This window comes from Pediculus humanus, genomic scaffold, assembly GCF_000006295.1.
Source record: "Pediculus humanus corporis 1103172108307 genomic scaffold, whole genome shotgun sequence".
NCBI classification, from domain to species: Eukaryota; Metazoa; Arthropoda; class Insecta; order Psocodea; family Pediculidae; genus Pediculus; species Pediculus humanus.
Genome location: NW_002987876.1, coordinates 102,842 through 122,173, shown reverse-complemented (window position 1 = coordinate 122,173; position 19,332 = coordinate 102,842).

Below are 19,332 nucleotides of genomic sequence, written 5' to 3'. Positions count from 1 at the left end.
ATTTAATTTTTTTTTAGTAATTTAATATCGCATTACTCCGACATTCGATCTAAAAACGGTTCCGGACATTTTCCGTCTTTGAAAATTACAAAAAAAAAAAAAAAAAAAAAAAAAAACTCGCGTTCGGATCCCCACGTTCGCGTGTGTTTTCCGGTTTTCCCACGAAAATTCCAGGCAATCATTTGCATCATTCGATTCCACTCTAGTTAAAAAAATTACTCCCACGATAATTTTAATAAATTATGCTGCTGCGAAGGGGGAAAGGGAGAAATAGTATTAATAATAATAATAATAATAATAATGATAATAATGATAATAATGATAATATTAATAATAATGGCAAAACGAAATGACTTAATTAAAAATAAATAAATAAATACTGAATTGCGTCGATCGTGAGATTATAATTATTATTCATTATTCATTAATCGATTTATTTATGCGTAAATTAATCATGATAATGATAATAATGATAATTTTTGAAAGCTTTCGTCATTTTAAAATTTGTTATCCATCGGGAAAAGACAACAAAAAGAGAGAGAAAGGTGGTATGGAAGAGCAAAGGTATACGGGAGAGCGGAAGAAGAAAGAAACGGAGGTGTATGAGGTGGGGGGAGCGAAACGAAAGGGGGCGGGAAAAAAACCGGAAATAATTAAATCCTTTTTACAAAAACAATAAAACAATGTAGAACGCAAAACGAAGGGAAAGGGAAACAAACGTATTGATTGTTATTTTAAAATTAAGTTCCGATTTTAATAAATTTACGTCAAATCAATTGAACGCCGGCAATTTTTCTTTTTCTCTTATTTTCTATTTTCTTTTAACAAAAACAAATTTTAATTTTATTTATTTATCATCATCATTATCATTATCAATCGATCGATATCAGGCATATAAAATCCTGATTTTAATCATGTTCCCGACACAGAATTTTTCAACTCGAATCCATTTCGTAATCAAACATCGTAAAACGTGTTGAACAATTTTTAAAATCCATTTCCGTTTCCCTTCGTTCCACCACGTGACCATTTCAAATTAATTAACATCGATGGTATAAAACGTCATTTGCTGTTTTCTTGTCTTAAATACACTTACGAGCACTCGAACACACACACACACACACAATAAAAACAAACAACGTCGAAACCTTTTTTTTTTCTTGCTTTCGTGACAACCTTTTTACCAAGACAAAAACCTTCATCATCATTATTATTATTATTATTTTCTTTCGTCAAGTCACGACCGAACGAATCGAATTTTTTTATTTCGACGGATGAAAATAAATTTTTTAAATAAAAAACATTTGTTCGCGTAAACAAAAATACCAACGAAAAATCTGTGCCGCGTGAGATTTTCGTGTAAAAAGTCTCAAAAGCTTTTGCCAGATGGAAAAAAAAAAAATCGAACGAAATGTATTTGTGAAAATTTTGCGTGTTCTCTCTCTCTTTCTCTCTTTATCTCCCCTCCTCTTTCTCTTTCTCTCTCTCTTTTTGGCGAAAAATTTCAATCTTATTTCGTTTACACATCATTGTGTGTGTCTGTTTATTTTATTTTTTTTTCATATTCGGCGTTCGAGGTAATAATCTTTCTCTTTCTCTCTATCTCCACGTAACACGGGTATTTATCGTAGTATAAATCTTTTTTTAAGTTAGTGCCACGTTTAAATACGTCACAGAGTAAATGAACAAATTAATTAAAATAAAATAAAACGTGATGAAATTTCGTTTTTTTTTTTCGCACGAAACGACAAAAGACATTCATCAAATTTATTAATTTCCTTTTATCGTAAATAAACGTACTCGCCGCCCTCCTTCCTCCTTCTTCCTTCTCCCTCGACCCCCCAAAAAAAAATTTACGAAAAAATAAAAGAAAAATAAAATCATGCGCATGTGCTTAGGGAATAACCGATGGAAAATGCACACACACACACACACACACAAACGGTATCACCATCAAATCCAACACCTTTGCCTCTTACGATAATAATAATAATAAATAATTTTCAATATTTTATGTATACTGCATCACAAAATAATAAAAACCCCGTTCGATAACGTGATGATAATAATAAAAAAAAAAATTTATTTTTCGAAAAAAGGATCGAGAATAAAAGAAGGCTGTAAAAAAAAAGGACGAAAAAAGAAGGACTGCCGAATAAAAAAAAACCAACGGGGAAAAAAAAAGAAAAGAATGGAAATCAGTGAACGGGAATTGCGAACCAACAATAATAACAAGCACGTGCGGGGCGTTCGGAAGACTGAATACGGAGCATGCGATCGAAACGACGACAAATGACGGCGTCGCCCAGGCAAACTATGTGAGACTAGTTTTTCGATTTTCAGCCGAACGCCCTTTCCCGAAAGAGAGCAATATTATTACAAGATGAAAATAAAACAGAAAAAGAGAGAGAGAGAGAGAGAGAGAGAAAGAGTGCGCGAACGAGAGAAAGAAAGAGAGAGAAAATTTCGAAAAAGCTTAAGTAGCTTAGCTACCAAAACTTACGATAATTTTAATTTTTTTTTCCCTTTTTTTTTTTTAATTTAATGCATAATCTCCTTCATTTGATTCCTCATTATTATCATTATCATTATTATTATTATTATTATTTTCATCATCATTAGTATCATCATTATTATTATTATTATTATTATTTTTTTTTTTAAACATGCTTTTCGTTTCAATAAAATTTAATAACCAAATTTAATTTAGTTGTAGTAGCAGTAGTATTTTTTCCCATTATCCATTTTCCCTCATTTTTCTTTTCCATTTAACGTTTTTAATTTGACCTTTGACCTTTTACCCCAAATTACAAAAAAAAAAAATTCGAAAGGAGTTTGAAATCATCATTCAATCATCGACGACGTAAATCTCATTCGTCGGGTCTTAGAGTGGAAACCGGGAGGAATAAAAAAAAGGAAGAGGAGGGAATAGAAAAAGAGAGAGAGAGAAAGAAAAACCGGAAGTACTTTCGACGACGAGCAGGAGAAATACCTTTGAAACCGAACAATAATAATAATAATAATAATAATAATTGTTTGACCGTTAAAAAATAATTTAAAAAACCGACAAAAAATCTTCTTAACCGATCATTCGTCCTTCTTTTTTTTCTCTCTTTCTTTCTCCCCCCCCTCTTCCCCCTTCTCAATCTTTCGAACAAAGCCAAAAACTTTATTTAAATAACAAAAAAAAAAAAAAAATAAAGATGACGATGATGATGATAATAATGATATTAATAATAATAATAATGCCACGTCAATCAATGCCAAAACTCAAGTCAAAAAAAGAGGGGGGATCTCATCTCTCATTATTATTATTATTAATAAAGTCTACGTTAAAAATGAAATTTCGCGGTCAAAATTTTTATAAAATCTAATCTTAAATTTGAGGTTAATTTTATGTTTTAATGATGATGATGACGACGACGACGACGACAACAACAACAACAAACAAAAAAAAAAAAAAAAATTAATTATTCTTCGAATCAGAACCGTATCCCCCTTTTTTTCCTCGAAAAAAAACGAGTGATTTGCTGTCGCCTTATATATTAAAAAAAAAAACTAACTAATTTTATTAATCACGTGACTTCGAATCAATTACCACTACCACCATTACACCCCCTCCCTCCCGCCAGACTAAAATCCAGGAATCGGTGAAAATTAATAAAAAGTTGTTCGACGTTCGCGTGCGTGCTCAAAAAAAATCTTCTTATTCCAAAAATAATAATAATAATAATAATAAAAATAAAAATAATAATAATAATAATAATAATAATAATAATAACAATAATAATAATAATAGTAATAATAATAATAATAATAATAATAAAGAAAACAATAAAAGTATTTTTATGCTAAGCGAGTCAAGTCGAGTTGAAAAAAAAAATTCCAATTTAAGAGTAACGGTTACTCTGGTAACCGGTTAACTCTTTCTCTCTCTCTCTCTCACACACAAAAAAAATAATCTCTGTACGACGAAAAAGAAGAAGATGAAAAAAAAAAAAAATACATACATACGAATACGAGAAAAAAAGGAAAAAAAGGAAAATGGGAAGGGAAATTTTTTTTTTTTTTGCCATCTGTTAGCGAACTAGTGAAATTTTAAACGTTTCTAAACGAAACGAAAGAGACGAACGTACGAACGAACGTACGAATGAACTGTTTTCGTGATGAAAAAAGAAAGAACGTGAAAAAGTCGAACGGGGGAGGGCGTTGCGAAAAACTTTTCCAAAAAGAAATTTTCCGAGCGAAACGAAAGCAGAACAAAATAATAATAATTTTTTAAAAAATTTTAATTGAGTTTCATTTTGCTACTACGGTCGGGGAAGAAAAATAATAATAATAATAATAATAATAATAATAATAATAATAATAATAATAATAATAATAATAATAATAATACCGCGTAATAATGACGATGACGTAATAATAAGAGTATTAAAATCTTCCTCAGGGGGGGAAAAGAAAAAAAAAATCTTGACAATCGACGGTTGAAAGAAAATGAAAAAAAAAGCGAGAGAGAAAAAAAAGAATGTGCGTGTGTGTGTGTGTGAGAGAGAGAGAGAAAGAAACAGGTTCGTAAAAAATGTTTCATAGCACGACAACCTGGAAAAGATTAACAACAAAGTCATAACGCCGCGTTTTTTTTTCCCCCTCTTCTGCGTATTTAATAACATCAACAACACGAGCTTTCTCCTTTTCTTCAAAAGTGATAAATTAATTTTACCAAAGCCAGAGAGAGAGAGAGAGAGAATATTTTAATAAAATCACGAACGAAGCAGCCATCTTTGAAATTTCATTCCGTCAATTAAATAATAATAATAATAATAATAGTAATAAGAAATGACCCTTGAGAGAGACAGATAGAGACGGCCGCATGAGAGATTCTCTCATTCAACGTTTTCCAAAAAACTTTCCACTTCTTTAACCTTCTTATCCTGTCCAAAATTTAACAAAAGAACCGGAACCATCTTCTTTTATTATCATTATCATTATTATTATCATTATTTTGTTTAATAATAAACCACATATTGACGTTTTATACAAACAACGCATAAAGTTTCATGTTGGACCAAAAAATAAAAATAAAAAAAGACAAACAAACGAATTCATTTTCTTTTTTTTTCAAATTTCTCAAAGATTCTATTGACACGACAACAAAGAAAGCCTAACGGAGGACATTTTTTTTATGTCGTACCCGAGAAAACCAAATTAAGTTTTAAATTACGGTGGAAAAAAAATAAATAAAAGAATTAAATCCGAAACCTTATAAACTAACGACGAGTGTCGCGCAGTACTTGATATTTTCTAGTACCACGTTTAACAGTCTCTCTCTTTTACATCATCATCATCATCATCATTCATCGTTTTTTCCAGAACCCTTTTCTTCTTTTTCATCATCTTTTCCTTAACCTTTCTTCCCTCGACGAATCATTCTTTCCTTTCCATCGAATTAATCACAATTCCTTACGAAATCGGTCGCATTTTGGTAAAATACACGAAAAAACTATAAGGAGGAGAGAGAAGGAGAGAAAGAGAGAGAGAGGGGAAATAATAATAATAATAATAATAATAATAATAATAATAATAATAATATTAAACCGCTAACGGCGTGTTTTCATTTTTGGAGAATCATCCAAACGATTCTTCCTTCCTTCGATGGGAAAAAAAAAACCGTCGGTCGTTTTTCCCGTCGTTCCCCATTTCTCCTTCCGACACATTTTCCGGAACAGGAAAACGAAAAAGGCACAAATCCCTTTTGGCAAAAATTTCTTCGCGGGTTTCTTTTAAAAACTTTTTCCACCGACCCGATTGTCGGGTTATTTAAGATCGATGAGAGACCGACCGACCGCCATGATTAATTTCCCGCTATTTTACTTTAATTACTTTTCTTCGATTGTTATTTTTTCCTTTTTTAACGTCCCCTTCCCCCCACTCCTCTCCTTAACCGCAACGAATATAAAATTGTTTTGATATTTATTATTATTTTTATCATCATCATTTCCGCGGCATGGCAAGAAAATTTTTTTTTTTTATTTTTCTCCCTTCCTTTTTCCCAAACAAAATTAATCGCGATAATTTCGTGGAATTAACTCGTAAAATACTCATAAGTTTAAAAAAGGAATAAGTTCATATAAAACCTTAAAGTCGTAAAAGAATTAAACAAACAAACAAACAACAACAACAGGAAAAGTCGTATAAAGAATTATAAAAATGCTGTCGTCGTCGTCGTCTTCGTCGTCGTCGTCGCATAAAATAACAAAAATTAACCTACAAATTACGTCGTCGGAGGCTTCCAAATAATTTAAAAAAAAAAAAAAAAAGTAAAAATTCATATTCATCACGTTTTAAATTAAAAAAAAAAAAAAGGAAAAAAAGGAAAAAAGGAAAAAAAAGAAGCAGAATCAAATTACCTCGTTAAAGAATCATATTCGAGACGATAAAAAAAAAAAAAAAATTTCCTTTGACGATATGAATTTTTCCACCTCCAGTCAAAACAATAAAATTATTTTCAAAAAAAAAAAAAAAAAAATCTGTATAATGAAAATGCGAATTCGAATTTTCTAAAAAAAAAAATTAAAAAAAAAAAAAAAAAAAAAAAAAAGGATTTTTTTTTTAATATTTACAACCGAAACCTTTTTTTTTTTTTCCCAGATGCCCTTGAGAGACGATTCCGAGCTGACGTCACATCTTTTCCATCTACTTCCGCGCAACCTGTGAATTTCCGGTGAGAGATTCGACGGCTGCCGGAATCGCGGAATCTTGTCGATCGTTTTTTCCCCCTCTCCCACTCCCATTCCCAGTCCCAGTCCCAGTCCCGGATCCTAAGAGATAATTATGTACCTTTTTGTTTCAACTTCCCATCCTTTCACAGGATACCCACTCTCCCCTCCCCCGAAAACTACTCCTTCTTCTGCTTCTTCCATTCTTTCCGTTTTTGTTATAAAAGTAAATCCTCACTCTTTTCATTCCTCCCTCTCTCCCTCTTTCGCTTTCTTTCCCGTCTCCTTGTTCGTTCGTTCGTTCGTTTTTTCCACTTCCGATAATTATTAATACGTCATCAACGATTGAATCATAACGCAAAATTGACCTTTGACCGAATCTAGTTCACTTTGTCGGTCTGTCACCGTCAGATTTAACCTCCTCCTCTTCCTCCTCCTTCTTCTCTTGAACATCGTCGTTGAAAATGACGTGATTTCCCCTTCTACTATTCTTCTCCACGAATTAATCTTTCTCTCAGTTTTTCCCTTTTCGTTTTATCCGGTATCTGATTCTAACGTTATCACAAGTTACTGATAAGGGAAAATTTTATTATGAACGACGTCCTTTGCTGATTGTCCTTTTCGATTTCCCCACGAGAAAATTTTTTTTTTTTTTAAATGGAAATGACATCAACGAATCGACAAAAATAATAATGTATTATTGTTTTTTTTTCATTATCATTATTATTTTTAATTCTCCTGCCACGTCAAAATAATAATTATTAAAAAAAACATTTTATTTTATTTTTTATTCTTTACTTTTTTTATAAATTAAATTATTTAAAAATGATTTAAATGAAAATTTCGAAAAACAAATAAAAATAATTCCTTTTTTTCCTATCTCTCTCTCTCTCTCTTTCTCTCTCGCTCATCTTTTTTATATTTTTACGACATAATCGAAGAACCGCAGGGGGAAAAAAAACAGAGAGAAAAAAAGGAAAAAAGAGAGAGAGAAAAAAATCTTTTGAAAAACCCTTGAAAAAGGCAACGAAAAAATTTTTTTCTTCTTATTGTTCGAAAATAAATGAAATTCAAAATTGTAAAAAAAAAAAAAACTAAGAAAATGAATTTCATTATCATCATCATCATCATCATTATTATTATTATTTTTATTTATTTAAAACACAACGCAAAATATAAAAAAAAATTAATTAAATAAATGATAAAATCAAAAACTTTAAAAGGACTTTCGGTAGTAGTAGAGCTTTTCATTCATTTAACTTTTTCTTTTTTCCCCACCGCCTCCCGTTCCACCCGCCTCCCGTTCCACCCGCCTCTTTTTTTGTGTGTGCTTCACTTTGTTTTTTCTTTAGAAAGTTTTTATTATTATTATTATTATTTTCTTTTCGAAGAAGAGAGAAAGAATGAGAGAAATGTAAGATCGATAAAGGGGTAGAAATGCGAAAATAATTTTTTTTCTATTTCGATTTGAATTTCGAAACATCTTGTCGTGGTAATAGAACAAAACAAAAACAAACATTTTCGCAAAAACATTTTACGCCGATAGGAGGCAAGAAAAAAAAACGCTGGGAAAATGACCGATTCAACGACGACTGACAACAGCAAAAAAATTAAAAAATAAACGATGAAAACTCGACACTTTTAAATTACATAATTTTTTTTTTTTTTTTGTTTAAACAATAAAAAAAAAGTAACCGCCATTAAAAAAATTATTTATTAATTAAATAAAGTTAAAAAAAAAGAAAAAGAAAAATACATAAAGCAGGCAAGTTTTCAACTACTCCCTCCCTCCCTCCCTGCCTCTCATTCTCCTCCTTTTCTCTCTCTCACTCTCCTCCTCTACTCCCTCTCACTCTCTCCGAACATTTAATTTTCCTCCACAAAAGTTTTTTTTTTTTTTTTTTTTTTTTTTTTTTTTTTTTTTGGGGGAAAAATAATAATAAAAAATTAAAAATTTAATATAATAAAAATATGTTTTTACAAAAGTTTTAAATGTGACAACCCTGTCAATTTATAATTCCATTTTTTTCCTTTTTTCTTTTTCTTTTTAATTTTTTATTATTGAACTACTTTTTTTTTTTATAAAAAAAATAAAATTTTTTACTTTTGTAAAAGTTAAAAATAAAAAAAATGGCGGGAAAACGACGACGACGGCGGCCGCGCGGGGGAGGGAGGGGGAAAAGGAAGTGACGTAGGAAAAAAAGTAAGAGAACTATTTTTAATGATTATTCATCGTTGGTTGAAATTTTCAAATGGGAAAACTTTTACTTGGAAAAAAAAAAAAAATTCTCATCTTTCTCTCCTTTCTTAATTTTTTTTTTTTCTCCTTTGGATTATTTATAGTCAAAGGTAAAATAAAAAAGGAAAAAGTTAATAAAAAAAAAAAAAAAACGTTACGTTACTTTTTTTTCTTTCCTTTTTACCGAATTAAAAAAAATTCGCTGTGCGCTTTATTGACTTCCCTTTCCTTTCTCTCTTTCTCTCCCCCCCCCAATTTTTTCCATTTTTCCTTTGGCTAGAATCAATGTCTACAAAGAAACGGAAAACAAAAAAAGGAAAAAATCATTTATTTATTACATTTTCTCGTAATAAAAATTTTCGACTCACTAGTCTCTTGATTAACTACTGCATTTACCCTGGAAATTATTAATTTTCTCCCTTTTCCCCCAGTTTTTTTCCCTTCTTTCCTTTTCCCCCCACTTTTTTAATGTGTCTTTTCCCATTTCCAACTCGTATATTTTTACTGATAAAATAATTATATGGCGCCGGCAACAATTTTCCAAAGTTAACAAACACAACAGAAATCGTTTTTTTTTTATTTCCTTTTTTCAGAAACGCTGGAAAACACCAAAAAAAAAAAATCACTACAACATCGAAATAATAATAAAACTCGCGTTTTTTTACAAAAAAAAAAAAAAAAAAAAAAAACCTCCCCTCCCCCTTCCTTCCCCTCTCGCAAAAAAAAAGGATTCTTTTTCGCGCGTAACACGAACGACAGCAAAAAAAAAAAAAATTTAATTAAATGATTTATTTTTTCCGGTTCAAACGCCCCAACAATTTATTCATTTTTTCCTTTTTTTTCCTACCGGCCGGCCTCCCCACGTATTTATCAACTTTCTTTACGCCCCTCCGTCCCTCATCCTTCCTCCTCCCGCCCCCAACCTGAAATCGTAAGGAGGAGAAAGAGAAAAAAAAAAGAAAACAAAGAATTTTATTTTTAATTAAAAAAAATAATAAAAATCGTTTTTTTTCATACCGACTTGAGAAAAATTCAACACTCTCTTTCTCTCTCTCTCTCTAAATCATTAGAAAAACGTCATTCGCACAATTAACTTCAGACGACAATTATATTAATAATAATAATAATAATAATAATAATAATAATAAAATACAAAATGATGATGTTGATGATGATGATGATGAAGATTCAATTGCTAATAATAAAAAAAAAAAAATCGAAATTGAATAATTTAAATTTTAAGAGAGAGAGGGAAAATTAAACGGCAGGGGTTCCGTGGAAGGGGCGAGGGCCGCGGGAGGTGGAGTCTCCTCTTTTAAATTTTTTTCCCCCCCACTTATTATTTCTTACCCTTTTTACGTGGCTGGGAGGGAGCAAAGATCAATCGCTCGATCGATCCATCGATTTAATTAAAAAAAAGTAAAAATAATCGACAATAAATAATTCCGATAAATTTTTTTTTTTTTTTTTTTAATGGTATCGTTAAATTCTAATGACACGACAATTTTAACGATTTAAAAAAAAAAAAAAAAATTAAAGACGTCGGAAAACGAAAAGAGAAAAAGAGAAATAATCACCGCCGCTTTGTATCGCCGATGGAAAATGTGCATTTGTTTTCGATTTTGAACCTTCGGGGGTTTTACTTATTATTATTATTATTATTTCCTTGTCTCCTCTTTAATAAAAAAAAAAGGTACGTTTCCTCCTCGCGTGGTTTATTACTAATACTACAACGTATCCATTAGGATAACCAAGAGTGCAATATAGACACAGACGGACACACTGGGGAAAACACATAAATTCAAATGTAACAAAACAAAAAAAAAAAAATGTTTATCCGGGATGAAAAGTTTTCAGTCGGAGAAAAATCTGGATGGGAAAAAAAAAAATTTTCCCCCGGAAAACCGTGTTTTTCATTTTCATTTTCATTTTTTTTTACACTCGTTCGTTTGTTTGTTCGTCCGCCATTTTTAAATATTTAAAAAAAAAAAAATTATGTCCGATTTTCCTTCTTTTTTTTTTTAAATTTTTTTTACTTTTCCTTCCTTTTCTCACGTCGCTCTGCTTCCACTTCGTTCTTTCTTTCTTCTTTTCTTTTTACTTCCTTCCTTCCTTCCTTTTTTTTTATCATTTGTGTAATAATAAAAAAAAAAAAAGGAAAAAAATTTCATACGTTTTGTGATTTTCCAACATCTTTTCCACCTCGTCACTTTTTTTCTATTCTTCTTCTTTCACGTTTTTTTTTTTTTTTTTTTTTTTTACACACCGAACATGTCGACTTTAGTTTTCTTTCTTTAAGTAATAAAATGTCAAGCCATTTACTAATGGATTTTTTTTGTCTTTTTCTCTTCCTTTTTCTTCTTCCCCCCTCCCCTTCCGCATTTCTTTCCGTGCTTTAGAATTTTATTATTTTAAAAATCACTTCGGGGATAGTAAAAATGCGTACGTGCGTGTGCGCGTTAAATAAAAAAAAAAAAAAAAGTAAAATCTCTTTCCACGTAATAATTTCAAAGATAAAAAATGATTTAATTTATTATTATTATTATTATTACGTTTCCGCCGGAAATAAATTCACATGTATTCTTTGTTTGACGTGATTTTCGCATAAAAAGAAAAGATAGAAAGAGGAAAACAAAAATTTCGAAAAAAAATCAAAAACTTTATATAAATTTTCTTCGTGCCACTTTATTTATCTTTTTTTTCTGTCTTTTTTTTTCTCAACTTCCGCCATTTTTATTTTCCCTCCTTTTCTTTCCTTTTTTTAAAATCAAAATCCTTCGTAAGAAAAGAAGCGGCTGTCCAAGTCCTCTTTTTTTTTTTTTTTTCAGTTAAAATTAAGATGACGTTTGTTCATCTGCACCCGAAAAAAATCCAGCGGACATATTTGATCGGGATCAACCACATGTTTCAGTTTAAAAAAAAAATGAGAGAGAAAGAGAGAGAGAGAAAAAGAGGGAGAGAAAGAAAAAGAGAAATATAAGAGAGAAAGCGAGGGAGAGAGAGAGAGATGGACGCAAAATAAATAAAAGAAAAATTTCCAGTTCGAATGTCTCTTTTTCCTATTTTACTTTGTAGCAAAAGAATTTGCTACCGTTCGGTTTTGCTCATTTTAATCCAGAGATATATAAATCAAAAAATTTTAACGATATTTTTCAAAACAAACAAACGCAAAAACAAACAGTTTTTTAACGTTTTTTTTTTTTTGAAAAATTGTTCGGCCATTTAACAATTCATGGTTCATTTTAAAGGGAAACACTAAATAAAATAAACTTATATTAACTCTCTCTCCCCTCTCTCTCCCCCTCTCTCTCTCTATCCCTTTCATTTCCCCCTTTTTTTTCATATAAAATTTTAACTTTCACTTCTGCTCTTTCCGGCCCATCGGGTTTTTTTCCGGAGGGACCTTACGAACTCTAGATTCTACCAACACACAAAAAAAAAAAACTTCGCAACGTTTACTTTCCCATCCTTTCCTTTCTTTTATTTTTCGTCTTATTTTTATGCTTCATCTTCAATCATCTCCGGAAAATTTTCTCTATCTCTATCTCTCTCTTTTGGTTATTTTTATTTTTTTCTTTCTTTTCTTCTTTCATTTTTTTCTCGTTTTTTATAAATGGATGGAAAAACCTCGAGGTTAAAAAATACTTTCCCCCCTTCTTTCTCTTCCATCCACGCCATTTTTTTTTTTTTCATTTTTCGATATCTCGATCCTAAACGATATAAAATAAGAGATTGAGGGAGAAAGGGGGGAAACGCTCGTGTTTTTTCGGAGCAATTTTCCGAGCATTTCCTTTCAACCATAATAATTCTTCATTTATAACTTTACGTTTTCTTTTCTTTTTTTTCTTGTCGTCGTCGTCGTCGTCGGAGCGCCAAAACAAATTTTTATCTTTTCGTATACGCAAAACGCGCGTGCGTTTTGCGTAAAATACATCGCAAAACGGAAATGAAAAAAAAAAAAAAAAAACTCGAAAAGTCATCGTAAAAAGTCGCACAAAAAAAAAAGAAAAACGCTGAAGGCGAGATAATTAAAAACACCGACAGAAAGAAATGGAGAAAAAAGAAAAAAAATCATTTCCGAAGTTTAATTAGGTTGTAAATCATTAATTCGATTATGAAGTATTACGAATAATAATAATAATAATAACTCGGATTTAAAAAAGTGAGAGAGAGAGAAAATCACGATCGAGTTAACACGACGAGTTGGAAAACGTACCGACTTGAAATAAAAATCAATTAAAAAAAAAATAACAAAACGCACGTAATGCAAACACTCACGCACGCACGCACGCACGCAAAAACACGAAGAAAAAAAATATAATAAAAGAAAGGAAAGAGAGAGAGAGAGAGAAAAATGACACAAAAAAGGATTAAGAAGCCAAATCTCATTTTTTTTTTCTTTTGAATAGTTGCCGAGAAGCTCGAAAATCGAAAAAAAAAAAAAAAAATTTTTTTTTTGTTTAGAATAAATAAATCTTTTTCGTCTGCTATAGCTCGTCTTATTTTTATTTTTTTTTTTTTTACATTTTTATTTTTACCGCTCCGCCCCTTCCCGCCTAAACCCCCCCTGAAAAACCCTCCCCAACGCCATCGATTCGTATTTTTTGCGTTCTTTATGTATTACCAAATGAAAACCTTGACGTTTCATTTAAACTTTTCACATAATTTCAGTCTCCTGACACGTGTGCGTATTCGTCGCATACTTTTTCACAATGCAAAAAAATAAGAAACTCGGGCCCCCCTCCTGTCACACTACAGTAACGAGAAAAAGTGTGAGAGAGAAAAAGAAAACAAAAAAAGAAAAAAAAAACGTCAAAAGACGACAAAACTCTCAACAACAACAACAAACACAAACAAAACTCAAACAAAATTAAAACAAATAAAAATTTTAAAAATAAAAAAAAGTTTTCACAAACAAACAAAAGATTTTCCACCGTTTTGTAGTTTCGCGATAGTAAAACAAACAAACAAACAAAAAAAAAGTGGATAAAGAATAAGAAAAAGAAGAAAATCCCGGAAAAATGTCATACGATAATTAAATCACAGTAAATTTTTCTTTTTTTTTCCCTCTCCCCATCAAACGATAAATCCATCCGAACGAAAAAAGAAAAGCTAGAGAAAACTAGAGAAAAATTCAAAATATTTTTTTTTTTTTAAATTTTTCCGACCGGAAAAACTTTTGGAAAATCGTAGAAATCAGAAAAAAATTTTCCGAATTCTATAGAAATTTCCTCGAATCGAAATCGCGCAACCGAGTTTAAAATTTAATTTTTTTTTTTTTTCTTTAAAAGAGTGACGATTTCAAAACGTGAATAAATCATCGTCTTATTATTATTATTATTATTATTATTATTATTATTATTATTATTATTATTATTATTATTATTATTATTATTATTATTTAATTACGCGTTTTAATCATCATTCCGTGAATGGAAAAAAAATGATAATAATGATAATAATAAACGATTCATTCATTCACAAAATTCAAAGGGAGAAAAAAACAAAAAAAAAAAAAACAAACGAACAGAAACGAACCTTTGTGTTATCACAAACAAACACAAAAAGGACAAAAAAATTTTCTTCTGCTGTTTTTCTTTTGCATTCCTTTCCCCCCCTCTTATATTCTTACTCCGCGTTTTGAAAAAAATCCTTCGGGAACATCAAAACTATTCAAAGGTATACGACGGGGTTATTAAAAATAGCGTCGAATCCAAAATCCTTTTAAAAAATGAAAAAATTTTCCTGATTCGGAAAATGTTAATAATAACAACAACAACAACAAAATTGTTTGTTCGTTTGTTACATAATTATTCTTCGTAAATAATTAATAATAATAATAATAATAATAATAATAATAATAATAATAATAATTAATAATAATAATAATAATAATAATAATAATAATGATTTCGACGACGAAAGAAACAAACCATTCCTTCTCCACTCCCAAAAACGTTTTTTTTTTCCTTCTTTATTTCCATTCTTTCCATAAAATTCCAAAAGAAACAAACAAACAAACAAACGAAACAAACAATTCCAGTCACGGTCGGCCATATTGTTGTACTATTATTTCCGGTTGATTAAATTTTCAATAAAAAAAAAAAAATCTCCAAAAGTTATATGGAAAACCGTTTTTATTTTCCTTCGTTTTTTTTTTTTTTTTTGTGCGTGTGTGTGTAAATACGAAATGAAACGACCCCCGAAAAAAGATGGCGACGGCAATGACGACGACGACGATGACGACGACGATGATGATTACGATGATGATGATAATAATTAAATATAATTAAAAAATCTTATCTTTGTTTTAAGCAAATAAAAGGATTAAGAAAAATTTTCTTTTCTTTATAGCAGACGACGAATAACGACGTCTCCAACGGTTTTCATTTCAATCACCTGGAACGTCACCCGTAAAAAAAAACGAGAATCGTCTTTGGGTCTTCGGACAAAAGACAGGTAAGTTATCGTGTGGGGAGTTTGGGAAAAATGGGGGGGGGCGGTGGTAAGGGAAAACTAAATTTTTTTTTCACCACGAAATCAATTTCGAAACGAAAAACGTTGTTATCGCAAAAACGTTTCATCTTCTTAACGACGCAACAAATTATATGAGGAAAAAAAAAAATAAACTCGGTAATTTATAACCAAGTATAACGATCTGAGGTGACCCCGCAGCTTTTCTATTACTCTCACCCTCACCCCCACCCCCTCCCCGCAATAACAAAATTTATTTATCGCGCTGATATATATTTATATAAATTTCTTCTTCCCCCCCATGAGCGTTCATAAAAAAAAAAATTTTCCCGACATTTTTCATTTTGTAAGAAAAAAATAAATAAATGAATAATAATAATAATGATGATGATGATGATAACGGTAATAATAAGGGAAGAAACACCGACAAAAACGACGACGACAACAGAAGCAGAAGCAGAAGAAAAAAAAATCATAAATAATTTTTCGTTTTTCCTAAAAAAAAACTCATTTTTATCCTTTTCCATATAAACAGTTATTGTCCAATTTGTGAAAACGACGTGTCGCTCGCGAAGAAAAAGCAGCAGTAGCAGGAACAACAGCAGCAGCAGGAGGAGAAGCAACGGGGGGAAGGGAGGGGAAGAAAAAAAGTAATGATGATGATGATGATGATGATGATAATAAAAGTAAAAGTAAAAAGAAAATTTCGAATGAAAAATCAAATAAAAAAAAAAAAAAGAAAAAATTATTATTGTGTAACTTTTTTTTTCTTTTCCTTTTTTCCTTTTTTTCCTTTTTCTTCATCTTTTTCTTTCATTCATATTTTTCCCCTCTTTTTCCTTCTTTTCTTTCATTTTTAAATTCAAAAAAAATTTTTTTTATCCACTTTCGGTAATAACTTTCCTTTTTATTCTTTTTTTTTTTTTTCTTCCACCCTCTCTCCTCCTCCTTCTCCTTTTCTTTCACCCTCTCTCCTCCTTCTCCTCCTCCTTTTCCTCGAACTTTCAATGTCAATTTTAACCTTTCATTTTCTTTGTCGTTTTTCCTTTATTTTTTTTCCTTTTTCAGATCGACGTGGCACATTTAATTTTTTTTTACATTGCGCCGAGCGACGACAGCACCAAACTTTTTACACACGCCCATCTACACTTACTTCTCTCACAAAAATATCATTATTATTATTTTCTCCCTCTCTCTCTTTCTCTCTTTCCAAGGAAAAAAAAAATAGATAGAGACAGAGAGTGAGAGAGGCTTACAGAGGGAAAATTGAAAAAAAAAAAAAAAATTTTTTTTTCTTTTCCTTTCCTCACTCACCCCTCCCACCTCCCCCTCTCCGACGTAAATTTTCGTTTCTTAGCAAAAATTTCCTTATCGAACCTTTTGTACTTTTCTAACCCTTTTTTTTTACCTTTGAATTTTACCTTTTTTTTTGTTTACGCTTCAATGAATTTCTTTTTTTTTTATTCTGCTTTTTTTTTGACTTCCGTTCCATTAACTTATTTTCCCTTCTTTTCTTTTCCATCAAATTTATTCGAATCCGCTAATATTTCGAATTAGAAAAAAAATAAATAATTTTTTGCCTTGTTTGCTTTTTCGAATTTCTTTTTTTTTTTTACGATTCGATCGGGGAGGCGAGGGGAGGGGAAAAGGGAGGGAAACGACCGATAATTTATAGCAAATTTTTAAACACTTCCCCCTTTTTTCTTTTCTTGAAAAAACAATCGAAATTCTAAAAAACGTTTCAACAAGTTATAAAACAAATTTTCGAAACAAATTTTCGACGACGTTGTTCCTTTTTTTTTTTTTTCTAATCCAATGGCATCAACGTCGTTTCCATTCGCAATCAAACGAACAATCAAACAAACAAACGAGAAAACAAACGAGAAAACAAACGAGGAAACAAACGATCAGGAAACCTTTTCCTACACTCACATGCACGCACTCCCTCTCTTTCTCTCTCTCTCTAGCCCCCCCCTCCCGCCGAAATTTTGAGGAAATGAAGTTAAAAGTGACAAAAAAATCTGAGACACGATAATCGATGTTAAAATATAAATCAAATTTTTTTTTTTCTGTTTTTCTTTTTTGCTCTTTTAACCTTTCGCCGCATGTGACGCGTGAAAGGCAAAATTTAAAAAAAAAAAAAATGTAATTTTGCCATTGATATTAATATGGGGAGGCGGAGGGGTTGGGGCGGGGACCGGGAGGTCACGCACAGTAATAAAAAGACTAAAAAATTTTTTTTAATTTCGAATAAATATTTAAAAGTTAAAAAAAAAAAAATAATTGAGAGAGAGAGAGGAAGTGGAAGAGGTCTTGACGCCATTTTGATCATTTTAAAAATTCAAAAACGCCAAAAAAGCAAAACGGAAAAAAAAGAAGAGAATTGGAGAGGGGAGTGAAGAAGAGGAGGGGGAAAACAAAAAAACGCTCTCAAAAGTCATTAACTTAACCATTTACCAATTCATTCTTTTTTTTTTTTTTTGGATAACAATGACCCATTAATCTTCTTTTCCATCATTTTCTCTTTTTCTTTTTCTTTCCCTTTCTTCTTTCTTTCTTTCTTTCCTTTTTTCCCTTACTTCTACTCTCTTCCCCCTCCTTTTTTTTTCTCTCTCCAAAAAGAAAAAATTTCAACAGCTGGAAAATTTATTTAATTTTTTTTTTTATTTTTACAAATAAGATTCTCATTTTTTTCACTTTCTCTCTCTCTCACTCCCTCTCTCTCTTTCCAATTGAAAATAAAAATCGGTGGTTAAACAACAATCGATCGATATTTTAATGTTTTTTTTTCTACCGAGATTTTTTGACTTTCGACCGACACGGAAACGGAAACGGAGGAAAAAAAAAAACAAAAACAAAGAAAATTAAAAGAAATGAAAAATTACACACACACGCATTCGCAAACGTTTTCCAAAAAAAAAAAAAAAAAATTCATTTTTCACTTCCTCTTCCCCCCTCTTCCCCCTCTCCCCCTCCTTTTCTCTCTTTTTCTTTCTTCTTTTCCATTTTTTGCGCCGCATATAAAAAAAAAAAATTTTTTTTCATTTTTTTCCTGTTGTTTGTAAAAATCGTACATTATTGAACAATCAATAAAAAGATTATGTAACGATTCCTGTCGGAATATATGTTTTCATCACCGACTAAGTTTTTCCCTTTTTTCTCCCCCCTTTCTCCCCCTTTTTCCCCTTTTTTTTTGCATCCCAAACGACGAGGAATCATATCGGGATTAAATTTATCAATAAACAAAAAAAAATAATAAAAAATTACAAATTTCCGCTCGCTCTTTATTCTGTTTCGGTATTTTTGTTGTTGTTATCATCATCATCATCATCATCATTATTATTAGTATTATTATTATGGTCACTCTTAAACACGACAAGGCTCTTATTTGTCGGGGTTGTTAAGCATTTATCCCAGGTCTCTACCCGATTCCTTAGGGACAAATACTCGAATATCGGTGGTGCTATTTATAATATTTTCCGAAGAATGTGGGCCGTCCCACATAGTGCGATTTCCTGGATGGTTTCTTCTTTTAGGTTCTTCATAATCTTCTTTAAATTTCCTTTTATTGAATGTGGCATGGCTCCCAATGCTCCCACGATGACCGGAATCGTTTCAGTTTTTGTTCCCCACATCCTGGTTATTTCAATTTCCAAATTTCTGTATTTCAGCCTTTTGTCTGCTTCTTTGGCTGTGGTGTTTTTCTCTGCCGGCACGGATACCTCAATTAACTTACACCATTTTTCCGCATTATGCCTGAGTATGATATCCGGTTTGTTAGCTGGCACAGTTCTATCAGTGTGGATTTGTTGATCATATAGAACTGTGCATGGACCTACTGTCGTAACCGGGCTTGGAATGTGGTTGTACCACTCCTTGGGTAATCCATCCATTCCATAT